This window comes from Protopterus annectens, chromosome 6.part0, assembly GCF_019279795.1.
Source record: "Protopterus annectens isolate FY-2018-M chromosome 6.part0, PAN1.0, whole genome shotgun sequence".
NCBI classification, from domain to species: Eukaryota; Metazoa; Chordata; order Ceratodontiformes; family Protopteridae; genus Protopterus; species Protopterus annectens.
Window position 1 is genome coordinate 1,152,059,235 of NC_056737.1, and position 26,469 is coordinate 1,152,085,703.

Sequence of the window (26,469 nt, forward strand, 5' to 3'; positions counted from 1 at the left end):
CTGATGGTACTGTTATGAGTCTGCTTAAAATGTATATTGTTTCTCACAAATTTGATTAGAGATTTCCAGGTTTTCCCTGTAACTATATATTTAGCACATTTACAGGCAAACTTTCTATACCTGAATATACCTCCAGACTGAAATCAGTAACCTCTGTGTCATCCCTGCCAAATGCCTGCAACTTTCTTTCTTTTTCTTTTTTTCTTGCCTTTTTCATTGCTTTGGTAATGCGTTGGTATTGCTTTAAATAAGAACAGAATGATATAGGTGTTAGTATTCATGATGCTTGGCAGGATATTTAAATGGTTGCATAATACTGATTTTTTATCTGATGAAATTCTGTAGGGTATGGGACGAAAGCACTCATCTTTTTATGGATTATAGATTTCAAAGAGCTCCTTTCATGGTTATAGAAGTCCTTTTTTGAGTTTGGTTTGTTGCGATTTCTTTTGGTATTTTTCTAATTTAGCTAGCAGTGCAACATCACCAGGAAAATCTGCATCATGTGAATGGTCTTCATTATCCGCTGTTCAATGGAAACAACGTCCTTTGCGCCACATTGCTAACAATGCTCAGTATCCTTTCACCACCCCACTCTCCAACACTATTTCACTATGTCAGGTACATGCGTATGAGCATTTCCTACTGTTAACTCTTGCATATTCCTACCTACAGCTTGTTCTAGTCCTAATAAACCTCTTCTGCTTAACTGTGTGGCATGTTCTTTCAGGGAAAAATGGAATCACTTCCACCCTCTGAAATCATCCTGGAAACAGTATTTTTCCTCCATTCCTTTGGAGAATACAGAACTAGCCCAGTCAACCAAGAATAAATACAATAAAATTAAAATAAGTAAATCAAACAATCTTCCTTTGTAAATCATCACAGAACTGTATCTGTATTTTGTGAGAATTCATTGATCATCATTTGATTGGAACTCTTTCATACCATATCACAGCTCTGCTCTTCAGTTATATTTTTTAGCTGTTGTACATCCTCATCAGATAATGTTTCTGTATCTTCTGAGGCCACTTCTCAAGGATTCAGCCTCATCTCTAACTACACTGGGGTCTTCAGACCGTGCTGGCAATCAAACATTTAATTTTCCCACCAATTGCTTCACTTGCAGCTGTCAAGTTATACACAATGACAACAAGCTGTCCTATTGATGGGAACCTGCTAAATTAATTTCATGCACAATACTCTCTTCAATCCCACTCAGTTTCCTGCATCCTTGATGTCCATTTTATGTGCACACTGAACATTGCTACTAAAAGTAATCCTCACATATGGGAATTATTTTACTTCAAACTAATTTCACCTTTTCTTTCTTTCTATCTATCGTTCATTCTCTAGTTTCAGTCTGATCTGCGAACACTAGTTGTTAGTGCATATTGATGAAATATGTCCACTCAAGGTATACTCTCAGTCATTTTTAATTTTCCTTTCAGCTTCTGTTTTTTTTTTTTTTTTTTTTTTTTTTTTTGAGCACTCCTACTATAGCACTTCATTCCTGCATTACAGCTAAATAAACAAGGGCAGAGCATGTCCTATATTATAAAGTTTGCTGGAAAACTGTACATATATCCACATTCAACTAACTCCTTTTTTCCTCAAACTTCTGCTATTCTACAGAAAGTCTTTGTACTTCTAATGTTTTCCAGTATATTTGATGCAATAATAGTAATTACATTTTACTGTTCATCATCTTTCCTTTTTATTGATAAACATCAGTCAGGTGCCTCCAGTTGTCCCCAATCTTCACAGAATATCTCACTAAGAGAAATACCTCAAGCATGGACAACTCATCCCTAGCCTCTGAATGGAGTTGAAATGTCTCACTCCCAATTCTTCTAGCCATTTCCTACAGTTGTCTAATTTTCTCATATGCCTAACACATATGTAATGTGTCTGCATTTGCCATATTACACAACCAGTAGCATGATATATGAGGCCACCCTTCTTTTTGTACCCTTACCAGAGATCTGTATCATATCTGCACTAATCTGACATAAACATCTCCAAATGGACTCACCCTGTTCAAGAATCTCATCAAGCCCAATACTTCTTTTCTCAGATAGTCCATTCCATATTCTCTTTTATCCACATTTTTCTCAACTTGTCCATTAACATCTCAACTGATCTTTCTTCCACGCTGTTGTATATTTTTCCTATCCTACATTTTTCTGTTTTTACTCAACCTCTAAATATGTTTCCATTTTGTTAGTCTTCTCTATTTACACTTCCCTTTATCTTTCATCATACATTCTCACTCTCCAACCCCACCTACATTATCTCCATGAATTTTCACAAGGAGCCCTCTGCAGAATATCTAATCCCTTTCTCCAGCTCTGTATTTTTATTGAAATTGTTCAACAGGGGCCCGATCCCCATCTGCCTCTCCTCTGAAGTCCTACACTACACTAATTCCTTTCCTCTCCCACTGTCTTGGTTTCTTTTCTGTTTATTCTGCCTTCCCCTAACAGAATGTACCTAATTGCCTTTATATTCATATACCTTTTATAAGATTTATTCCAAAAAAATTCTTCAATGTCCTGTCTGCCCCCTTTCTGCTTTCTTGGTGAACTCTGTATATTTCTTTTTATTATAATTTTAGACACCAAATCCATTCTCCTTATTTCAATCAGCTCCCCCTTAATCTCTGAGCTAGATTTATTCCAGCTATATACTGTTTGAAATCCAGAACTTCCCATCTTCCTATCTGCTCACCATCTGTCCTTTGCTATTCACCCTCTTTTTCCTCTCAATCTGTCATGTACCTGATGAACCTCCGCTATCAATTTCTCTTGAAGATGTTTATTTTAATACATCTTCCAGTATATATTCCATGTATTAGATTGCATCGATATGTACACTCAAGAATGAGGTACAAAACTGTCTAGTATTATTGACTAACTGTAATCCTTAGTGACTTACTGGAAAAATATTAAATTTTATAAGGGACAGAGCATGAATATGAAGCAAAAATCAGGAACATTTGGCAAAATCGGGGATAGTTTGCAACATTAGGCACTGTTAAGGGCATGACAACAGGTTTAGCACCAAGAATAACACTTACAGGACTCTTCAAGATGACACATTGATCAACAGCTTAACTTCAATTCTCCCAGCGTGAAAAAAGAAACTGAAACCCAAGGGCCAGAAACTCGGTTACTTTTGCTAAATTTAGTTATTCTCTAGTAAGTACACTGCCTACATGCCAGAAAAGAAGAAACTAAGAGAACCTGAAAGAAAATCAACTAGAAAAGGTGAAGAGAAAACACTGACTGGGAAGAATCTTGCAGCTGTTAAGTAAAAAGCAGTTCATGCACCAACTTTGGTGCAAGACATGTCCTCCAGTAATCTACAGGAAAAAAATAAGTCAAATGCGGTCAGAGCTGGTTAAGATAAACAACACAGTGAAAGAGTATATTAGCTCAAATAAGAAAAAACTGGAAAAAAATGGAAGAAACTTTAAATAAATATTCAGATGAGCTGATAAAACTGCAAAAATCAGTGATCAAAATGAAGAAAAGGCTGGCTGAGTATAAGACTTTTCAAGAAGAGATGTTTCAAAAAACTGGTAAATTTAGAGGACAGAGCACAAAGGGAAATCTGACATTTTCTGCTCTACCAAAGAAACTAGAAGGAACAAACTGTATTAATTGTAGGAAGGCACTAATAAGCAACTGGGGTAGTATTCCACATCAGGAACTGCTAATTGAAAGGACACACCATGTGCATGCTCCGCATCTGGCCAAGAGAAAACAGATAACATCTATATTGGTAAAAATGTAAACCTACCAGCAGAAGGAGTTGATCCTGATAAAACTGTGGCAAAAAGGCAAAGTATTAAAAGTTGGAGACAGAAAAGTGTTTGTGTAAATTGATTATTTGGTGTACACCAGGCAGAAGAGAAACAAATTTTTTCCAGTAATCAGGGAATATCAGAAGGCATGAGTGAGATTCAAGTTGCTGTATCCAGCTGTCTTCAGAATAGTTTTTTGATGCAGAATAGGATAAGAAGAAAATATAAATGGTTGCCCTATCAAAACATGAGCTAACAAGCAGAAGAGGATTCTACTTCCAAAGCTTCTGATAATATAGCACACAGAGAGACTTTCTCAGTGAAACTACCATTGCAAAGAAAATCATGAGAGAAAGAGAAAAGCACAGGAGTTGACTACAAGAATCAGGAGTACCTTAGAATTAAACCAGAATCTGGAGTTGGGAAATAGAGATGAACATGAAGAGGACCAGCAACAAGGACATTGTTGAATAAATATAAGAATGCAAAGTATCAATCAAATTTGTGAAATATGGCTGTGTAAAAAAGTGGAAAGAGTGGACTATTGCCTTTGTTAAGTTTGTGGGGAACTGAAAAGCATTTGCCCCACTTCATGTCATTATTGTTTGAAAGGACACTGAGGGAAGGGGAAGAGGAAGGAAAAAAGCAGCTTTAACTGAACAATTTCTTTTCTTAACAATAATTCTATGAAACTTTTCACATTATAAATTGTGTATTTTATAGTAAAGTATTTTTAGTTGTTAACCAGAAAATATTCCCATGTGAAATGGACTGCTCAGGAGCCACAAACCAAGAATGAAACACTTATTTAAGCTTTAAGTGAATACAAATCAGTTTTTCATCAGTAAGACTTCTTCAGAATATAATAAACCAACTGAATCAGTTCCTCTCTCTCTCTCTCTCTCTCTATATATATATATATATATATATGTGTGTGTGTGTGTGTGTGTGTGTGTGTGTGTGTGTGTGTGTGTGTGTGTGTCTGTGTGTGTCTGTGTGTACTAATCAGCTGATAGTTTTAATCAAATTAAATGGTAACAAAATGAAAACACCTGAAGTAAAGTTTAAACAACACACCACTAAAACAGGTGGAATTGAAAGAGCTGAGTTGGCAGATTAAATTAGATACAGCCCACTTCCCTGGAATTAACGATTGCTTATCCATAGTGCCATTACTAAAAATTAGGGCAGAGAAATATTAGTTATCCTAAACACACAAAAATGCATTATTGTTTATGCTGGAAGTTCCATTGTTGTTGGACATTAATTTACATCTGTCAATCTATATTACTCAGACCCTAAAGGAGTTATGTATTTGAAGTGGTTAGCATTGCTGTCTCACAGCAAGAGGTTCTCCGGTTCAATTCCCTATTGGAGTGCCTGCTGTGTGGAGTCTGCATGTCCTACCTGTGGTCACGTGGGTTTCCTCCGGGTGCTCTGGTTTCCTCCCACATCCCAAAGACATGCTGTAGGTGGATTGGACTCTCTAAATTGGCCCTAGGTGTGAGTGCGTGTATATGTGTGCCTTCTGTGGAAGGTTGGGTGCTGGGCTGGCAAGTCAACACCATAAAACTCTACTGCCAGTCATGAGTGGACAGGTAATCCGCTGTGGTGACCCCAAACCAGGAAAAGCCAAAAGAAGAAGAAGAAGACTGTGTTTTATACTGCAGCTTTATAAAGTTTTACTGGGTATATTTATATAGTGTCTATTACAGTTTTTCATATGTATACCATATTTTATATTTTATTCAGACTTTTTTAAGTCAGAAGAAAAAATGTTTTCGTAGTGTGTTCTTTAAATTTTACTTCAGGTGTTTTCATCTTGTCATAATTAAATCTGATTAAGACTATCAGCTGATTAGTGTACATAGATAGATAGATAGATAGATAGATAGATAGATAGATAGATAGACAGATAGATAGATAGGAACTGATTCAGTGGGTTTATTGTATTTTGAAGAAGTCTTACTGACCAAAAGTTGATTTGTATTTACTTAAAGCTTAAATAAACATTTCATTCTTAGTTTGTGGCTCCTGAGCAGTGCGTTTCACCTGAGAATATTTTCTGGTTATTAGTTCTGCTTTTTCCTGGTTCCTCATTGGATTTGTGTATTTTTAGTGATTCCTGTATGTGATAAAGTTACTAAACTACACAGATGTCTATCCCCTTTTTGTCTTCTCGTTTGTGCTTCTTTTTTTAATATTAAGAAATGTAGGCATTTCAGTGCAAAAAGAAAAGAAAGGCTATACAAAAGTGTGTTTAAGTTAATATGCAATAAATTGAGGTGGATGAGGGGGGATGGGATGCAAAAGTACACAGATCATATATATGTAAAGCTGATACGTTTTCTCTTATTTTTGCATACATGAATGTCTGACTTAAGACACTTGGCCTAATCTAATAACATGCTTTAAGTGAAAACAAGTAAAAATGAGAACAATTAATACAAGGAACATATTTCCTTTAGCAATAAACATTTCAACTTGTCTTAATGTCTTCGGCAGAAGACTACATGTTTTTCTCTTATGTTTCTATGGAGATAAGCTGATAGGGTGATAAACAACAGCACACTGGTTTCTTTAAGGCTAAAAGCTAATGTTTTCTATAAGCATACAAGCTACATTCACGTCTGTCCTCCTTTCTTTGAACTGTCCTTTCCTACTACCTTGGATCTACACTGTCTACTGTGCCGCGGCCTAACCCAGTGCTCCTGCAGGTTAACATCCATCTCAGCTTGCCTCCTCCTAGGAACACCTCTCTACACAATACTTCATTCTGGACTTCCTCTCTCAGGGTGCCATTCTGCCTGTATTTCTCCTCATGGCATATTTCCTCTATTCTTTGCCATCACCAAGAATCTGCTGTTAGTTTCCTTTTCTTCTGCGGACTGTTGTGATGGCCCTGACTTCATCCTTCTGCTGTTGTGATAATATGGTCCTCAGTTCATTTGCCTCTTCCTGTGGTAACATGGTCTTCAGTTTATTCATCTGCACCAATGATAACATGGTCCTTTCAGTACTAATTAAATATATAAACTCTGAGATCGCACTACACTGAAGAAATGGTTATATACCATACCGCGTAGTACAGCTGCACTACAGATAAACATTTCTGCATATTAGCACCTACTAAACAAATATATCAAAAGGTAAACATTCTGCTTTATGGTGTAAACTTACCTTATACTGAAAAGAATTCCAGTTTCTTTCCCTCAGCCTGCAATAGTAAATCATCAGCCAAAAAACACTATCTCATAACTTCACAATCGCCATACTTCCTATAATACACACTATTATGTCTTAAAGAGATACTATACAATTCACTTACATACCAGCTAACTGGTAACAACAGTTCGACATTTTGACATACAACATTTTCAACTTTTCAGATATTGGAATTTCGGTATTGTCGTCTCGGCATTATGCAATTCCGTGTTTTTGTATTTCGCGATTTGAAAGTAGATTCATACACACACACACACACACACACACACACACACACACACACACACACATATATATATATATATGTGTGTGTGTATGTGTGTGTGTGTGTGTGTGTGTGTGTGTGTGTATATATATATATATATATATATATATATATGTGTGTGTGTGTGTATATATATATATATATATATATATATATATATATATATATATATATATATATATATATATATATATATATATATATATATATATATATATATATATATATATACACACACACATATATATATATATATATATATATATATATATATATATGTATAGAGATAGATTAGATGTAGATATATGTGTGTGTGTTTGTGTATGTCTGCACAGCATTCATGCTTGATATAAATATTTGTAGACTTTTTTTTCTAGTATGTGGAAAGAAAAGTGCAGTTGTGTAAGTAAACTTCCATAACATTCAATGTCAGAATCATCATTGCTGCTGTAGCCTTAACTATACAGGTTATATCCTGCCAAGGATATAACAGCCTGCCAACTTCCAATTCCTCAAGGCACCTTCCACATGACCAAACTGTCAAACAGCTCAAGATGAGCTGACTAAAGGACAAGTTTTGGGTTCAAAGACCTTCAGACCTTTCCTGCCAGCAGTGTACTGACAGGACAAGGCTAAGAATGAAAAAATAAATGTCCACACCCTAGCATAAAAAACACACAAAAAACAGGGGGGGTGGGTGTAGAGGGAGAGAGTGGCTACTGCAGCAATGATCATTCAGGCATCTACTGTTATTGCAAGTTTTACTTACACAACTATATTATGTTCTTCGTATTGATCACTGCTGCAGTAGCCTTAGCTGTATGGGTAGATTACCATAGCTAACTATATTTGGGAGGTGGAAGGAGAAGAGTCCAGGAGCACCTAGAGACTGGTCATAGCTAAGCATGATTGAGTCCTGAAGAACGAATCCAGCTTATAGTGCTTTGTAAAAGTATGTACAGAAGACCAAGTAGCAGTTTCTAGAATACTTCTAGAGTCCAGCACTTTCCAAAAAGCTATAGAAGAAGCCATGGTCCATGTAGAGTGGGCTTTGACCTTGCCTGGAATAGATTTGTCACGGTGAGTATAACAAAAAGTAATAACCTTAGGCAACCATTTGGAAATTGTCTGTTTTGACACCAGTTGTCCCTTCTTACTTTCAGAAGAAATGAACAACTGATCTGATAATCAGAAATATTTAGTTGTTTTAGGATAGTACCTAAATTGTCTGTGGGCATCCAAGGTATGGAGTATCCTTTCTCCCTCGTTGTTAGGCTTTTGTGGCAAAGGCAGTTTGTTTAACTTTTTCTTTTTGTGAATGGAAGAAGGACCAACAGTGGGAGTGACAATCTCTTCCATGGTCAAGCCAAACATGGTGCCTCTATCCTGAGGAAAACAAGTAACAATTCCAGCAAAACTACCAGTACAATAAAAGTTACTTTTCCTATTTTTTAACAAAAAAAAAAAAAAACAGTAAAAAGCACTCTCAAATACCACGGCAGCCTTAAAACCTTAAAATCAGTGCAATTTTCCACAGAAAACAGTTTATCAGTTAGATAACACTACTTTTAAACTGACAAAAACAGAGTGCTCCATTTAAAAGTATGCAGCAGTCTTGAAACAATCTATTAAACACAACACTCCTAGCTTTATAATAACTTTCCTGAAGAGAAACATAATAAAACATCAATAGAAATTTCAAAATTGAAGTTTTTTTTCTCCAAAGGGAACTTATCTGCCTAGCTAAGAAAAGCACAAGCCAACCATTGATCCTTGACAGCTTAGAGGAGCATATACTGTTTGGCAGCAGTAAAGCTCGGACAGGCTTAATGTCCAGACTTGTCTTTTAATCAGCTTGACAGTTTGGACACTTTGAAGGTGCCCTGAAGCTTTGGAAGCTGGCCGGATGTTATATACTTGATTACTGCATTTATTTTTAATCTGCACTTAAAGTTACATTTAGTCGAATTTAATCAAAAGTTTGCTTGTTTGTTTGTTTAATTTAACTGTGGAGGCTGCCCACTAAAGTGTGCTAGCCTGTGTAACTAATTTATCACTGTCTCTGCATTTTCTGTGTATTTCTACAAAAAAAAAACAAAAAAACAAAAAAATAATCCTTGTTTTCCCACCTTTCTCAACTAGTTTAGACCAGTATACAGGCATTGCTGTATTCTGGGCTGTGGTGTAGTTCCTGTGTTGTCCATTACCTTCTGAACCACACAAAAAGAAACAGACAGAAGCTCCCAAAAGGAATCCTAGAAACGAACCAAAATACAATGCAGCAAGTCTGTCAGCCAGATAATAATCCAAATAGTCGAAGTCAAATGAAAGTCTCTGTAAAAAGCCACCAATTTATTTAAGCCTTAAAAATATAGCTTTTCATCAGTCCCAAGACCAACTTCTTCAGAAATAGTTAAATGTATCTACACCAAGTTACAAAATGGCCACCTTGACCTTTAAACTCTTACATCCATGACATCACTTCCCTTAATTCACCTTTAAAGGGATACAAAATCACTACATATAATGAACATTATCCTGACTACTTACTTTAATGATATCACACTAAGATATAAATAAACATTGCAATAAACCATGATTACATTGATAAAAAACATTTTCTAAAAAAGGGGAAAAAAAAGGGGGAAAAAGTCTCTACTGAAATAACATTGATAAAAAATCAATTATACTTTAACCTACAATTGACTACAATTTCTAAAATAAATATAGTGACACAAAATGCATGGATATACACAAAATTTCACATAAGCAACATTTTAGACTATAATAAGGGGTGTCGGACAGTCAATGAGACTACCTCTCCAGGCTCTTTAACTTTAATATACATGCTATTGACAGCATGCCATTTAGACCCGGAGGTACAAATGCTCTGAGTCTCAGCTGCCAAAGCAATTCCTTCCTTTCTAACAAAAGTGAATCCATCCCCCTTCCATGCTTAAGGTTAATATGGTCAATTGCCATGAAACTAAAGCCATGCTCAGGGTGCTCATGGATATGTTTACCCAGGGCATTTTCTTCCTTATTCTTCTTTATGGCATAAGAATGGTCACTTACTTGGATGTCGAGTTAATTAAATTATCTGAAAATGGATAGACAGTGGCCAAGATTTATTGTAAACCTACGTGGTCCAATAGCTACCTACATTTTGACAGCAATCATCCTTACCATCAAAAACGTGCGATCGTGAAAGGACAATTAGTCCAAGCGGCTAGGATGGTTACCTTGTATGCTGATTTTTTGTTGGAAATGGAAAGAATTAAAGAATTGTTTTCCAATAGAGGCTACCCGACCCCCATGTTGGTAGAGCTGATAATGGAGGTAAAACATAAGAGAAGATCTGGTGTTTACCAACCGCTCTTGGAGTCACATCAGGGGGTATTGAATGTACATAATGAGTCAGAAAATAATTCTCAGTTTATCAATCAGTCCATGAGGTTTGTAATGACCTATAGTTTGGATGCTCCAGGAATAAGTTCCATCATTAAAAGATTTTGGGCTGTTGCAATCAGTGAGTTTGATGGGTTACAGCAGTTAGGTCAACAGGTAAAATTTACCTATAGAAAAGGCCCAGGCTTAAAGAATATCTTAGAAGGTTATTCGGGAGTAACAAACACAAGATCTGGAATGTTCACATGTAATTCATGTAGATATTGCAGATTTGTCAAAACAGGGCTCAAACTCCTTATACGTAATAGCATTTATACAGTAAAATGAAGATACAATTGTAAAAATTCCCATGTTATATATGTAGCAGTATGTAATTCCTGTCCGAGTTTTTATGTGGGGAAAACGGACAGGAAATGATGCCAACGTATATACGAACATTCTTATGCCATAAAGAAGAATAAGGAAGAAAATGCCCTGGGTAAACATATCCATGAGCACCCTAAGCATGGGTTTAGTTTCATGGCAATTGACCATATTAACCTTAAGCATGGAAGGGGGATGGATTCACTTTTGTTAGAAAGGAAGGAATTGCTTTGGCAGCTGAGACTCAGAGCATTTGTACCTCCGGGGCTAAATGGCATGCTGTCAATAGCATGTATATTAAAGTTAAAGAGCCTGGAGAGGTAGTCTCATTGACTGTCCGACACCCCTTATTATAGTCTAAAATGTCGGTTATGTGAAATTTTGTGTATATCCATGCATTTTGTGTCACTATATTTATTTTAGAAATTGTAGTCAATTGTAGGTTAAAGTATGATTGATTTTTTATCAATGTTATTTCAGTAGTGACTTTTTTTCCCTTTTTTTTCCCCTTTTTTAGAAAATGTTTTTTATCAATGTAATCATGGTTTATTGCAATGTTTATTTATATCTTAGTGTGATATCATTAACGTAAGGAAAGAGACAGGATAATGTTCATTATATGTAGTGATGTTGTATCCCTTTAAAGGTGAATTAAGGGAAGTGATGTCATGGATGTAAGAGTTTAAAGGTCAAGGTGGCCATTTTGTAACTTGGTGTAGATACATTTAACTATTTCTGAAGAAGTTGGTCTTGGGACTGACGAAAAGCTATATTTTTAAAGCTTAAATAAATTGGTGGCTTTTTACAGAGACTTTCATTTGACTTTGACTATTTGGATTATTATCTGGCTGACAGACTTGCTGCACTGTATTTTGGTTAGTTTCTAGGATTCCTTTTGGGAGCTTCCAGGCCGTCTGTTTCTTTTTGTGTGGTTCAGAAGTTTGTTTGAGTTTCCTTTTTCCTTGTCCATTACCTTACTTGGATAGAAAGAAGTTTCTTTGCTCACCAGTGGGAGTGGGGAGCCTTGAGCAGCCTACCTGTCCTTGGGGGAAGTGACCTCAGCACAAAAAGCTGTAGTAATTGGTTGTTTGGGACCATTCCTAGCTCTTTTGTAGTTCACTGCTTAAAATCCGCCTTTGCACGGCTTTCTTGTGCGTCGCATAGCGCCGGTTATACAAGGTTAAACTTGGTTAAACAAGGTTAAACTTTTTCTGGCTCCGCCAAGTCTGCTCTTCAATTTTTCCCTTAGAACTGTTTCTACTTACAGTCTAAACAGCCTATACTCTATCTGAAAAGCTCAGCACTTGCTCCTAAAGCATTTTTATACAGGTAAAGCACTCTTAAACAAAAGAAAGTACTTCATTCACCTAAATTCTGTTGAGTACACATCTCCCTATAAGTCCTTTCTGACTCAGTTACACAGCAATCTTTTTCACTATTTCTAGCATGTTGAAGGGTCAGTTGCTGGCGTCCTCTCCTGTTCAGCTGGTGAATCTGGGAATCTTGAGGCAATGTTACAATTGCCTCATGTACACAGACAACCCTCTCCTCCTCCCAACAAATACAAATATATGCGAGAGATGCAACTATATAGCCAAACTGGAGGCTGAGCTCTCTCAATTCAGTACTGGCAAGACCAGTCAGGAGGAGAAGGTAACCACGCACACCACAAACCCTGTCTCACATAGAACTATCACAACAGCAAACCAAACACATAAACACACAAAACATACTCGGAGGCGCTGATTAAAAATCTACCAAAACAACAGAGGCCTCCAAAGCAGACACCCAAGCTACCACCACCTCAAGACATAGCACATGCAACACATAGTTCACAAAGTCAGTGTGCTAAACAGTCACAGCCCTTAAGGCCAAACAACATGCCAGACACACTTGTAATAGGTGACTCCATAGTCAGACACACTGACGTCCCACTCACCAGACTGAACAAGGAGAGGGTCACAGTAAGCTGCCTGTCGGGAGCTAGAATCCGCCACATAACACAAGCACTCAGGTCACTCCACAGCAAGTACAAAAGTCATTGTACATGCCGGTGTGAACGACCTGAGACGTACCTCCCTGGACTACATGAAAAGAGACATAGAGGAGCTCTCTGATTATGTAGCCCAGGCCGGTATGACCCTGACCCTGAGCAGCATCTTACCCTCACCAAGAATGATGCCACAGTACAAAGACAAAATGATCAGTTTTAACAATTGGCTTAATTACTGGTGTCATTCTAAGGGGATCCAATGTCTGTCTGCTTGGGATGACATGCTTGACAAGCCATGCTGCTTTGCAAGGGATGGCTTGCACCTGTCACCCCTGGGCTTCCGGATATTGGCCAAGGCTCTTGCCACCCCCATAGTGCCTTTTTTAGGCAAGGCTCAAATGACAAACCTACCTCCCTAGAAAACACAAGTGGAAAAAAACTAAGGGTAATGCTGCTCAATGCCAGAAGTCTGAACCTCAAGATGCACGCCCTCGAAGCCCTCCTCAGTATGGAGAACATCGACGTATGTGCAGTGACTGAAACCTGGTTCAAGGCTCCTGAGAGCACCCCAGCACTATCAGGTTTTACCTCATATCATGCTTTCCGGCCCCAAAACTTGGACCGAACCACAAAAGGAGGGGGAGTATCCATTTTCATCAAAGATACCCACACCTCCAGGTTAGTGGCAACGCACGAAGCATCGGAGACTATCCAGGTGCAACTAACCATAGGCAAAACTGCCTTACAGTTTGTAGCATGCTACAGACCACCCTATCAAACTCAGGAACCCCACACAGCCTTCCTGAAGACACTGGAGAGTATGAATGTCTCTCCAAATACCATCATTTTGGGAGACTTCAACTACCCAAACATAGACTGGGAACATTACTCAAGCCCCAACACCCTAGCCCAAAAGTTCCTAGAATTCATAAACTCAAATGCAATGGAACAACTAGTCACCATTCCCACAAGAGGAGACAATATACTAGACCTGATCATCACAAACATGGGGACAAAATGCTCCACACCGGAAGTATATCCCTCTTTGGTAAGATCAGACCATAAATTAATCTCACTGGAAATCCACATCCCCCCACCCCTGCACAAAAGACCACAGTGAAGAACTTCTCAAAAGCAAACTTCACACTTCTTAAGACTGAAGTGGTATCCTTCAAGGCCCCTGGGCCAGTGGAAACCACAACCCACACTGCTGAATCCTTTGCAAATGCCTTCTATGGGCACCTTCAAGAATGCATGGATCATGCAATCCCAAATAAAACCAAGACCCATTCCCCCAAAGGCAGGCTGGTGGACCCCAGCCATAAACAAACTTTACAACAGGAGGAGGAAGCTACTACATGACAGAGCAAAATCACTAAAAGGGAAGGCGTCTCTGATCAGTACTAGCAAAAAACTACGATCACTCATAAAATCATCCAAGGCCAACTTTGAGAGAAAAATCGCAAAAGACACAAAAGACAATCACAAGGCCTTCTTTAGCTATGTTAGAAACCTGGGTGGAAACTCCCAGATATGCTCAGAGTTAGTCCAAAATGACACAAAATACACTGAACCCACTGACATTGCCAACATTCTGGCAGACAGGTTCAGTGCAAATTTCTCTTCCCCTCCCCCAAAAGGAGAAATAACTATCCCAGCAGAGTGTAGCCTCCCTAACATCTCAGATGCCCAGGTGAGAGCCGCCCTCTCTAAAGCTAAAAACTCAGCATCAATGGGACCGGATGGTGTCTCGGGCTGTGTGCTACATGAACTCCAAGAGGAACTAAACCCACACATAAGGCTCCTGTTTAATCTTAGCCTTACTACAGGATATGTACCCAAAGAGTGGCGTACGGCAACAGTGGTCCCACTTCACAAAGGTGGTGCCTCTACGGACCCTGGAAATTACCGCCCCGTAAGCTTGACGAGCCTGGTCTGCAAAGCTATGGAGAGGATCATTATGGAACTCATAAACAAAGACATTGGGGACCTACAGAAATTGGATCCTACTCAATTTGGCTTTGTCAAGGGCAGATCCTGCCTTTTGAACTTGGTCGACTTTTTTGAAACAGTCACTAAGGCCATTGATGAGGGTAAGGCAGTTCACACAGCCTACCTTGACCTTGCAAAAGCCTTTGACACAATACCCCACTCGGGCATCATAGACAAATTCACCAGCTTAAATGTAAACCCATATGTCACCAGATGGGTTGCAAACTGGCTCAAGGACAGAACCCACAGAGTCAGAGTTGCTGGATCTATGTCAGACTCTAAGCCAGTCACAAGCAGTCTCCCACAGGGCTCAGCCCTGGGATCCCTCTTGTTCGGCATTTATTTTTCCGAAGTACAGGCAAACATAGGAGGATTGTGGCTGACAAAGTTCGCAGATGACTGCAAACTGGGCGCCATAATTGATAATCCAGCGGACACAAACATCCTTCAGAGAGGCCTCATAGAAACGGATAATTGGTGCCAGAGCCATGGCCTTAAGCTGAACGCCAAAAAATGTATAGTCATACCCTTTGGGAAAAACAAGGTACTGACAAATTACCACATAGGCGGTAATCCATTAAGTACAGAAGAGGTAATCAGGGACCTAGGGACCCAGGTTGACAGTAACCTCTCATTTGACACTCACATTGCCAAAGTGGTTAGGAAGACCTTCTGTACTGCCCACCTTATCATGAAGAGTTTCACAACTAGATCAAGAGAGGTCATTGTGCCCCTGTACTCTTCTCTTATCAGGCCAATGATTGAGTACAATGCCCCATTTGGGATGTATCTCATCCGACACCTGCAGCAGTTGGAAAGACCCCAAAAGTTCCTCACCAAGAGGATAAAGGGTCTTAAACATATGTCATATGCTGCCCGACTGAAAAAACTCCAGCTCTATTCAGTCGCATACCGCCTACTCAGAGGTGATCTGTGCCTGACGTACAAGGCCATGTCCAATCCTGAATTAATGGACATGCTCCACCTCAGAAAATCCAAATCCATCAGAGCCACGAGAACAAGTGACTTAAACCTCAACACAGAAATAAATAGGACGTGCTGGAGGGACAGATTCATAACCCAGAGGCTCCCTACACTCTGGAACAGAATCCCAGTCCATGTTAGGCAGAGCCCCTCACTGACTCTATTCAAGAGAAATCTCGACGAGTGGATGGGAGATCGTAGGTTTACCCCGGGGGTCATCTCTGTGTCACTACTAGACAGAGGCATAGTAAACTAAACCCTAAAAGGGCGTAGTATTCTCATCCTAAGGGGTGGTGTAAGCCACATACACTCTGGCTAGGCTTATAAATGCCTTAGGGCAGATAGCCTAGTACGAACCTATGAACCTATGAACCTAAGATATATCTTACCTGCTCAATTTGTCCTTGGAAGCTCTTTCTTGTACAATTGTTAATGCTACCAATTTATTCTTTTTACATCTGCTTTGCAAATGTTTGACCTGCATGACTTGCTGCTCTGAAACTAATTTTTATATAATTTTTTGTATAATTTTGTATAATGTTAATACTGGAGCTTTTCTACCCGGGCCTCCACTGAAAAAGAGCACATGCCCAGACGGAGAAACCCAGTCAACAAATGTCAAATTAATAAATAATTAATAAATTAGATATAACCCATGTAGCTAAGGCTACTGCAGCAGTGATGAATATCAGGAACATCTAGTCTGTCCAGAGAAAAAAAAACAGAAATGGAGGGAACATAAAAACCCTACTCAGAGAGTGGTTGCTGGTCAGAATCACACACCACCACTGGAGCTGCCCTGCTATGGTTTTGTATAGAAGCTAAGACTTGCTCTGTAGTGGTGGATGAGAGGTCTGCTGCAACATATTGGTTAGAGCTGTGCAGATATGTGACAGAGAAAGGCAGCACGTGCATCTTATGTTGGAAATTTTATGAATGACACATTTGACTAACCAGTTTCAGTGACATGGTATTCTAGATACAAATACAGATAACCACACCCTCTGATACAGATAACCACACCCTCTGATACAGATAAGCACAACCTCTGATACAGATAACCACTCCCTCTGCTATTTTGTGATTCAGTCAGTAATGTTCTTTCTCTACAGGAATGTTCCACTATGCCCTTGCTAAGTTTTGTCAAGACCCAATTCAGCATTAAAAACCTGTCCAGTTCAGATGTGTATAACATAGCTTACATCTGAACATTGTAACTAAAATGATTGTTTTGTGCAAACAGTAGAACAACAAAGTACAAGTATCTATCCTGAATGAACAAATGAATGAATGAATGAACGAATGATACTAAATCATAACCTGTTTTCAAAGCTAGAGTTTGCTGATGATCAAAGTAGAAGAGAAGTGGATGCTATAGATTTGGTCTAGATAAACTTCACCAAGGCACATGATACATTCCCATAGAAAACAAAACCAAATAAGGTAGCCAACTCAGTGAATGGCCTAGTGGGTTGGTCTGAACAGCCGAGTAACAAGCAACCAGGAAGTAGAGATTTGCTGCAAATGGGAGTTCACTATTATGAGAGGTAAGAGTACCATAAGATTCAGGACAAGACCTGGTCTTCTTAGAGAGATATAAAGATTTTTTATTACTTGTACTATAAATATCATGCATTGCAGTTAGCCCAGAGGATTAAAGCTTTGAACTGTAAACATCCTGGTTTAGCTCTCCTAGAGAAAAGGGATATAGCCTAAGGGTGGGTACTGGCAAGGTAGAAATGATGTCAACACTCAGTTGCTTTAAGTCCTATGAAGTATTGGGGTAATATAATGGGGTTGCTTAATAGAACTGAGTGTTAATGAGTACAGACAAGTGGTACAATGTATGGTTTGGATTTAAATAAAAATAAATGCAAATTAATGCAGAAGAGAAGCACAGTCCGTACAGAAAGAATATACAGTGTTGATGAGGATACTGTGACAACAAACTGGAGAGGGTCACTGGGGTGGTTAATTTATTGTACTTTAAAACAGGTGAGCAGTGCAAAAATGCAATTATAATGGCAGTGATTGTTCACCTGTATTAGTATAGAGAAAAATAGTTAAAATCAGGATAAAAATGTATGCTTGTGCTAAGCAATTACTAAGGTACAATTTCTCCTGCAATGTATATCCCCAGTGATCCCCACCTGTGCAAAGATCTACACTGAGTGGGAGAAGCCCATACAAGTACAACAAAATAGTACAAATTCCACACCAGAAGTCATAAATCAGACAAAGATGCTTAATGTACACTGCAGAATAAACTGGATTATAAGATGTAACAACAGAACTTTTAAGCATTTAACGGTTGAGCAAGAAACTGCAAGCTAAATAGAGAAAGAAGAATAACAGTCTGAAAGCCGATCTTTTAACAGAAATTGAGTTTTTAAACCACGAGGGAAACCACAGAAAGCATTGCATGTACATGAGGCCACATTATGAAGGAAAGAAAAATGTGGAAATTGTTACTTATGCAGCTGTAGCAGTTTAAGTCTTGAAGATGAAAATAGGCAGTGTGTATGAGGAAAACAGTGTTATTTTTAAATTAAAATTTATATTTATTCAACTTGAACTCTTGCCTTCTGAACTGACAGCTTTTTTTTTACTTTTTAACTAATTTCAGTTTAACATGGATAGTGTCTACTGCTGACTGTCTAAATGCCAACTGAGTGTCAGCGATCATCTGTACTAGAAAAAAAAGAGGAGTCAGTAAAAAGCTTGATAAAACACGCAATAAATGAAAAAGATTTGAGCACACAATACACAAGCTGTGATATTTGTATACCTTCTGTAACTGCACTATTATTTTTCTAGTTTAACTATACTACATTCTTGTATATAAGGAAATGTGAGTGCTTGTTTGAGCAGTCAGGTGTTCGGTGGCTTTGTAGTGGAAATGGGTGAATACCACAACTCACCAGAGACAAACCATGTAGGAATACGCTATGAATTGTAGAAGCCCCCAATCTGCCATAGTTCTTAAAAGTCTGGACATATTGTAATGGGCAAAACAAAACTTAACGACAAATACACATAAAAAATAATATTTTCTATTAGCACAACACACCCATTATCCAGTTTTCTTCATTGAAATCTTGACATTATTATGCAGTAAGCTTTCAACCAACGCATCAAGAAGGCAGAACTGTGTACTGAGCATTCTTACAACAATAATTTTTAACCCATCTTATTCTGAGTTTGGTAAATTTTTGTCTTACCAGCTCATACACTCCAGTTTAACAAAACTGATTTAGGTTCATAGATTAGTACTAGGCTAACTGCCCTTGCGAGCCATTTTAAGCTTAGCCAGTTATCCCTTGTGAGTCTCAAACACTGCACCTTGTGTTTGTAAGGCAAACACCTTAACCATTAGGCCACCCTCCCAACCCTTTGGTCCTTATTTGAATAGTTCCTTACTTATATCCTTACTGAAGCTGTAAAGTCTTAATTCTGAGATTCAGTCACTCAAGTCAGGCATGTAGCTATAAATATTAATATATAAGATAGAGGGGAAACATCTGAGAGGGACTAGCAAAGGATTTTTGCTCAAGAATTTCTAAAATGACTTAAGTCTTTGTGACACATTTGACATTTAGAATTCTGTGCACCAATATGTGCTGCTGAAAATACAGTTAATAAGCCAAGTAAATAACATTTGAAAGACTTTCTGCCTGACATTTGACTGACAGCAATATGTAAACATTTCTGCGTAAAAGCACTGAACCAGTATTTACTCTCACATATGATGAGTAATCATTTTCTTTTAAGTGAGCTGCCTTCAGAATAAAATGCCATGACACAGCTGAAACTCAGTTTACTTATAAAGGCAGCAAGATATGTTCAATTATTTGGATTGTGTATTTTGTAAGAGCAGTTTTAGCTGAACAAATATTTTCAGTTGTAGTTTAAAATTCAGTGTAATGGTCATTACCAGTTTTCTTGTTACTGTACTTAAAAAGTTAAAGTATTGCATTCCAAAACTGTAGCATATAGAGATGTAAAGTAAAAACAAAAAAAGAAATAGAAACTTTTGAATGACTATGCACAGCAAACATGAGCATTTCCAGTCAGTGTATAGGCAAAATATTATTAAAACTACTGCAATTCACTGGTTCAACTTACTGAACATGATTTTTATTAATACATAAGTTCATATGTGATTACTAGGTTAATGGCACAAGACCCTTTACAAGCCTGGCAAATAATACCCAGGATATGACAATATTAAATCTTAATTCCCCAGACATGGGATGAGGTAGTATCAGGGTAGTGGGTCTTTGCGGGTTGGAGCCCTGAGATATTTTACAGATTACCTTTGTCCATAAGGGACATGGGCAGTATTCCAGGAGTGAATATATGGTTCTCTATCCATTTATCAAAGTTCTTTTTAAAGAGAGTCACAGACAAGTTTTGATTTATGAAGATGGGAAGTTTATTCCATAGGTGAGGTAGCCTTTGGGAATCCAAATCTGTCTCTCCAGCAAGGTCTGTTAGAGTCAGAAATAAGGTTGAGGTCCATGGAATGTGTTACCCTTGTATATTTTTTTTCGCGAATATGTAACATTTTCATCAGGAATGGATCAGACAATGCCTTGTAGGTCAGGCATAAGGAAACTCTCAATAAACAATATGAGATGGAGTAAAGGTATAGGGCCTTTAGTCAGTCCTCATAAGACATGTGCCTTACACTTTGTCATTTTTAATGTAAAGCCTCTGAGGCCACTCCAGTTGATGTAAGTGCTGGTTAAATACATGCAGAAGGGAGAATTGTATTCAAATATGGGCCGGATGAAGGCCTAGTACAATGGTGCAATGACTTCCTTTGAATTTGATGCCATGCCTTTACTTATAATTTGAGACAGATAGAAAGATTAGCTACCTGGTGGTCAAAAGTTAGGTTACTATCTGTTTTGTTCCCAGGCCCTCACCACTGGATCTATGTTTAGGGGTATACTATCAGTATTATAATTTGCAGAGATATCTGATTTACCAAAGGGTATGATTATGCATTTTTTAGCATTTAGTCTCAGACCATGGTTTTGGCAACAGTCATTTCTCATTTTTAGGCCTGTTTGTAGGATGTCAACAGTGTTTGGCGATTTAATGATTGCTCCCAGCTTATAGTCATCAGCAAACCTGGTGAGCCAGAGGACTCCAACATTGGCCTTCACTTCAGAAAATATATGCCAAACAGGAGGGGATCCCAACATCGAGCCCTGTGGGACACCACTAATAACAGGTTTCTTAATGGAAGTGAATTCACCTACCCAGACAACGTCTGTCCTCTCATTGAGCCAGTTTGCTATTTATATGACAATGCAGGGGTTTATGGCTAACTCAGTAAGCTTATCTATGATCACCAAATGGTGGATTGTGTCAAAAGCTTTGGCCAGGTCTAGATAAGCATTGTGTACCATTTTACCCACCTCCATGGCCTTAGTTACATTCTCGAAGCAGTCGCCCATGTTGAGCAGGCAAGATCTCCCTTTCACAGAGTCTGGTCCAGTGTTTGAAGATTTCCTATGTCATTGTTAATCAGGTCCATGATAACTCTCTCAACAGCCTTGCTGATAAGACTGGTTGAGTTTATGGGTCTATAATTCCCTGGGTCAGTTGATGGGCCTGCCTTGTGCAGATGGACAACTGTTACAGTCCTTTATTCCTCTGGGACAAAGCCCATTCAGAGGCTGTGGTTAAAGAAGATTTTCAATGGCCCTGATAGATTCATTTTAAGCTACTTAAGAAGCATCCTGGAATGTTGCTGAGACCCATGGAGGCTGTTTTTTTGGCTTTAACAAGTACATTAAGGATCTGTTTCCTCATAATGATTGGTTGGGGGATGGTTGCAGGTATTTCTTTGGGTGTGGTAGCAGGTGATGGGGAGGAGTTTGAACTTCACGTGTTGGCCAGCAGGTCTGCTATAGTTTCAGGCTGGGTGTAAGTGTTCCCATTCATGATTAACTCAGGACATTGCTGAGCATTTCCCCTGAGGTTACGACCATAATTAAAAAAAGCCAAATGGTTATCTTAAACCTGGCAGGCTATCTTTGCCTCATAATTTGCTTTGGCAGATTTCACCAGCTCTCTAATTTGTTAGTTTAGAATGGTGAGTGTCTTTTTGCACTGTTTTCTCTGTTCCTTCTTGGTTTTGAAGAAGATTTTTTTCCCTTTAGTTGAATAACCTATTTATGCTGAAGGTCGACCAGGGTGGACTATTTTTGCCAGTAATCATATGTTTGACTCTGACACTACTGCCTCCTCTGTGCAGCTATGAACATGGCTGTACAGTGCTTTTGTGTACAGCTCAGAGTAGGCCTCAGTGTAATCCAGGTTCAGAAGGGCTTGGAAGTTTAATAAGCTGTCACTTAGTTTGAGGTAATTGGCTTTAGCAAAGTTCTTAACAAGTTTAGAGTTTGATAGGGTTCAAGATTAGTTTTAATACTAAAGGAAATAATTTTGTCATCAGATCTTACCAGGGAGGAGTTAATGTATGGGATGGAACAGCATCCCCCCCACGTTTGTGTGTACTAGGTCTAGGATATTTGTACCTCTAGTTGGGGAGCTAAATAGTTCCTGCAGGTTGTTTGCATGATAAAGTCCAAAAACCTCTGAGCAAGTGAATTATGGGTCATATAAGTCTCCCAGTTTATGGTGGGGTAGTTGAAGTCGCCCATAAGTATGGCATTAGGTTGAATGTTAAGAGATTCAGGTAGGTTTAGGAAAGAGGTGTGGTTTTCCAGACTCATGTTAGGGGATCTGTAGCTTGCAAGGATATAATAGGGGGTCACACCTGTGGTTAGTTGGGCATTGATTGGCTCAAGCAAGTCATGTTGTTGGACTGATCTTGCAGTGTACTTGTCCTATATAAGCACTGAGACATCTACTCCCTTTGTTTTATTCTCAGCTGAAGGAGATAAAAAGGTATGAAGGGCATTGTAGCATTTGTAAGCTGGGGTTGTTTCCATGGTTTTGAACCATGTTACCATGACTGCACGTATGTCTGCATTCTCCAGGGTGACGAGTGCTTCCAGGAAGTGCAAGTTTTATTTAAACTAGCGTTAAGCAGCAGTACCTTTAGGTAGCCATGAGTGACTTTTGTTATGTTGCCTAAAAAAGGCACTATGGCGATAGATAAAGTTTTGCCAGTGTCTGAAAGCCAAGTGGAGGCAAGACATCACTGGCAAAGCATAGTGGTTTCCCAAGCATGTCTCCTAAGGCTAACAGATATTAGATCCACTTGTTATGACACCAGAAACTAAGCTTATTGTTGAAGTTAATCATTTTTTGCTGATACAGTGGAATCATCATTGGTGAAGGTAGACTGCTTCTCAAGGCTAGACTCATACCCACCTGGGACACATATTCAGAGAGCTCCATCATGTCTCCTATTATATAGTCAACTGAAGAATGTCTTGGGTCATTTACACCCACATGGACTATGACCGTGTCATAATGGTAGTTGTGGTTTAAAGATCTAAGTGCATGGGCGATCTGGCGGAGACTATGGAGAGCATTTCCTATAGAGGATTTTCTGCTTATATACAAGGCACAGGTAACTGCATCTGTGCAATGTGCAAAAGTGAGGATGGACGATTTTTACACAGTTAAGCCTTCATGCTAATCAGATAAACACATAATACGACTTCCACCAGTAGTTTCAAACTTGGATAGGTTAAATCAGCCCTCTGTTCCCATCAGAGTGCGGAATAAAATCCTCTTAATGTAAAACAAACTGATTTTGAGCTCAAGTGCAATACAAATACAAGGTAGAACTCCTGCAGTACCAGGAATCCTTGGAAATAAGTTCTCAAACTTCTACAAACACAGAAAAACTTTGCAAAACATAGAAATATTTTGACAAGCTCAGGAGAACTTTGGCAAACTCAGGACAGCTTTTGTAATATCAGAGGAGGTTATGAAATATCAGAATACATTTAAAACAATGTATGAGCAGTACAGTAACAAACAGGCGGCATTTCTTTAACAAGTGCAGGCTGAAAAATAATGATAAACTTAACAAAATCAATAAATGCAGCACAGAAATGTTAAATAGTATGGACAAAAATATACTTTTATCAGCTTTGTAGGTCCACAGATAGTTTCAGATGCAAACCAAGGTCTTGTAGTTACAGGTGTCCAAGCCAGGCACATGGAAGCTCTGAATAAATGAGCATAGTCTCATAAAAATGTAAGGCTTTTATACCAGCATAATGAAAGACTTTTGCATAGCTAATCCCTCAGGCCAATCAGATAAACACAAAATAAGTCTTCTACCTGCAGTTCCATGTTGTACTTCAACTTTTGAACATTTAAGTTGAATTTGGTAACTATATTCATCATGTATTATATTCTATATGACTTCCTTGGAGAACAAACTCAACCCTCTCAGGCTTATATATTTAGATCCTGTCCAAAGCAACATTGTTGTTCCACTATTATATGCAACTGAAGTTAACATTAGACGCAATTAGTTTGAAAGGACAGTCATCAGAAAAGTTTAAGTTTGCTAAGGTGCTTGAAGCCAAGAAGTGAAATAATACAATAAGTAAAAAACAAAACAAATCAACATTAGCATCAAAATGTGGTGCATAAAATAATTAAAATGTACTGCTAGACTGAATTCAGAGGCAAGTAAATCATTGCAAGTCATAAGGCAATGTAATACAAAAGAAAGGCTATCAGGAACCTTTTAAGACAAGCCAGCATGGGGGCACTACTCATAAGCACTGATGAATGAGGTTCCGGAGACTTGGAGCCCAATTATAGAAAGAACAAGTATCAAATACTTGTAGTGTGATACCTGAAACCTCAAACACCACGGGGAGAAGAAATACACATACCTGGTTGGACAGAATTGGAACAGGACATTCTTCATATAGACAGACCCAACTTACGTCAGCCTAAATATGCTAATGCCCTAATTTCTGAAGGATATGTGAGACTAGATTGGAGAGGTAAAGTTGGGTTTTATCTACATAATACTGAGGCTGATTACATGCCTCTAAAGAGGTCTCCCAATGGAAGCCGAATACCTGTCTCTAAAGAGGTCTCCCAATGGAAGCATACACACAGAGAATAACCAGGGACCCCGAACTAAACCCTGTGGTGTACAAGACAAAACACAATAAGGGAATTAATTATTAACCCAATACAATATCCACTGGATGTGATCTGTAAAAGAGGATACAACCAATTCAGCAGAGCACAGGTAATCCCATAAAAGGTCTGCATGTGAGCCAAAATGGGACGATAGCCAAGGTGGCCTAACACAGAATAATATCACTCATCTGGTACCATTAAAAGAGACTTCAGAACCGGTATACAGGCCACCTTAGGAATATATCCAGTGCAGACATCAGACTGGAATTGATCATGAAATTAATGTGCAAATTAGAGTCAAGTTATAAAAAAGCAGCCTTCTCAGTAACCTTAGTAATCAGAGAGATAAAATCAGCAAGAAAAGGAGAGTAGTATTGCTGAAAATGAATTCATCCTCAAGTCTTCATGAATACCTTCACATGATGGACCCTGTTTTCACAAAATCTCATCGAGATGACTCTGACATATAGGTTGAATTTTATGTATCATGGAGAGAGGTAGGTTAAAAAATAAAAAGACAGCTGGCTGCACAGGACCCTGGATAACAAAGTGCCCAATGGTGTATGCACTATCTCGAGGACTGGAAAAAAAGGCAGTGTAGAATTCTCAAAGCCCGTAAAGCCCATAGCTGCTACAGAAACAATGAGCATTGAAAGGTGCTTGTTGCCTGATGTACCACATGGTGCATAAATGGGAAAGAGAGAGAGAGAATCCTCAAGACAGGGAAACATTCTTCTAGGCCAGGCATAGGTAGAGGATGGCCACGCTGCGGTAGAAGAAAGAAGAAGCCCGCAAAAAAAAAACCTGACAGGTCAAAAAAGATCCATTAAAAAAGAGTGTACTATTAAGGATAACTGTTATTATATAAGAAGCTCAAAATTTCTAGATAGGGGATATTCAGAAAGATTAAGAGAGAAATTAGAGGAAAGAATAATACTTGCACAAGAAAAACAGTCAAAAGTTTCAAATAAAAATGTGGTTTCATTAATACAACAGATCCATGAAAAGCATTACCTAGGCAAAGAAGCGTTGGGCTGCCTGGAAAAGAAGCAACAGTGGAAGTGCAAACATTTAAAGAACAAAACAGAGATATTTGAAAGGCAAAGAAAAGAAATATGGACATAGGAAAGAAAAAGAGATCTGATGTGGGACAATATTTTATTATGCAAAGGGGAAGGCCAAACTAATCAGTACAAAAAAGCAGCTCCAAAGATAGTTGAAGATAAATACAGGCAAAGACACCTTGATATAGAACATTTCACAATACAAAAAATAAAAAAACAAAGAGTGACTATAGAAACGAGTATTAGTGAGGTAGAAGTTAAACTA

At 38.4% G+C, this 26,469-nt stretch overlaps 1 protein-coding gene across 2 annotated transcripts in view; it reads left to right on the forward strand.

The window, feature by feature from the left end:
• KCNH7 (potassium voltage-gated channel subfamily H member 7) overlaps window positions 1–26,469 on the forward strand; it is a 2,626,261-nt gene that overhangs the window by 2,323,898 nt on the left and 275,894 nt on the right. The window lies entirely within an intron of this gene.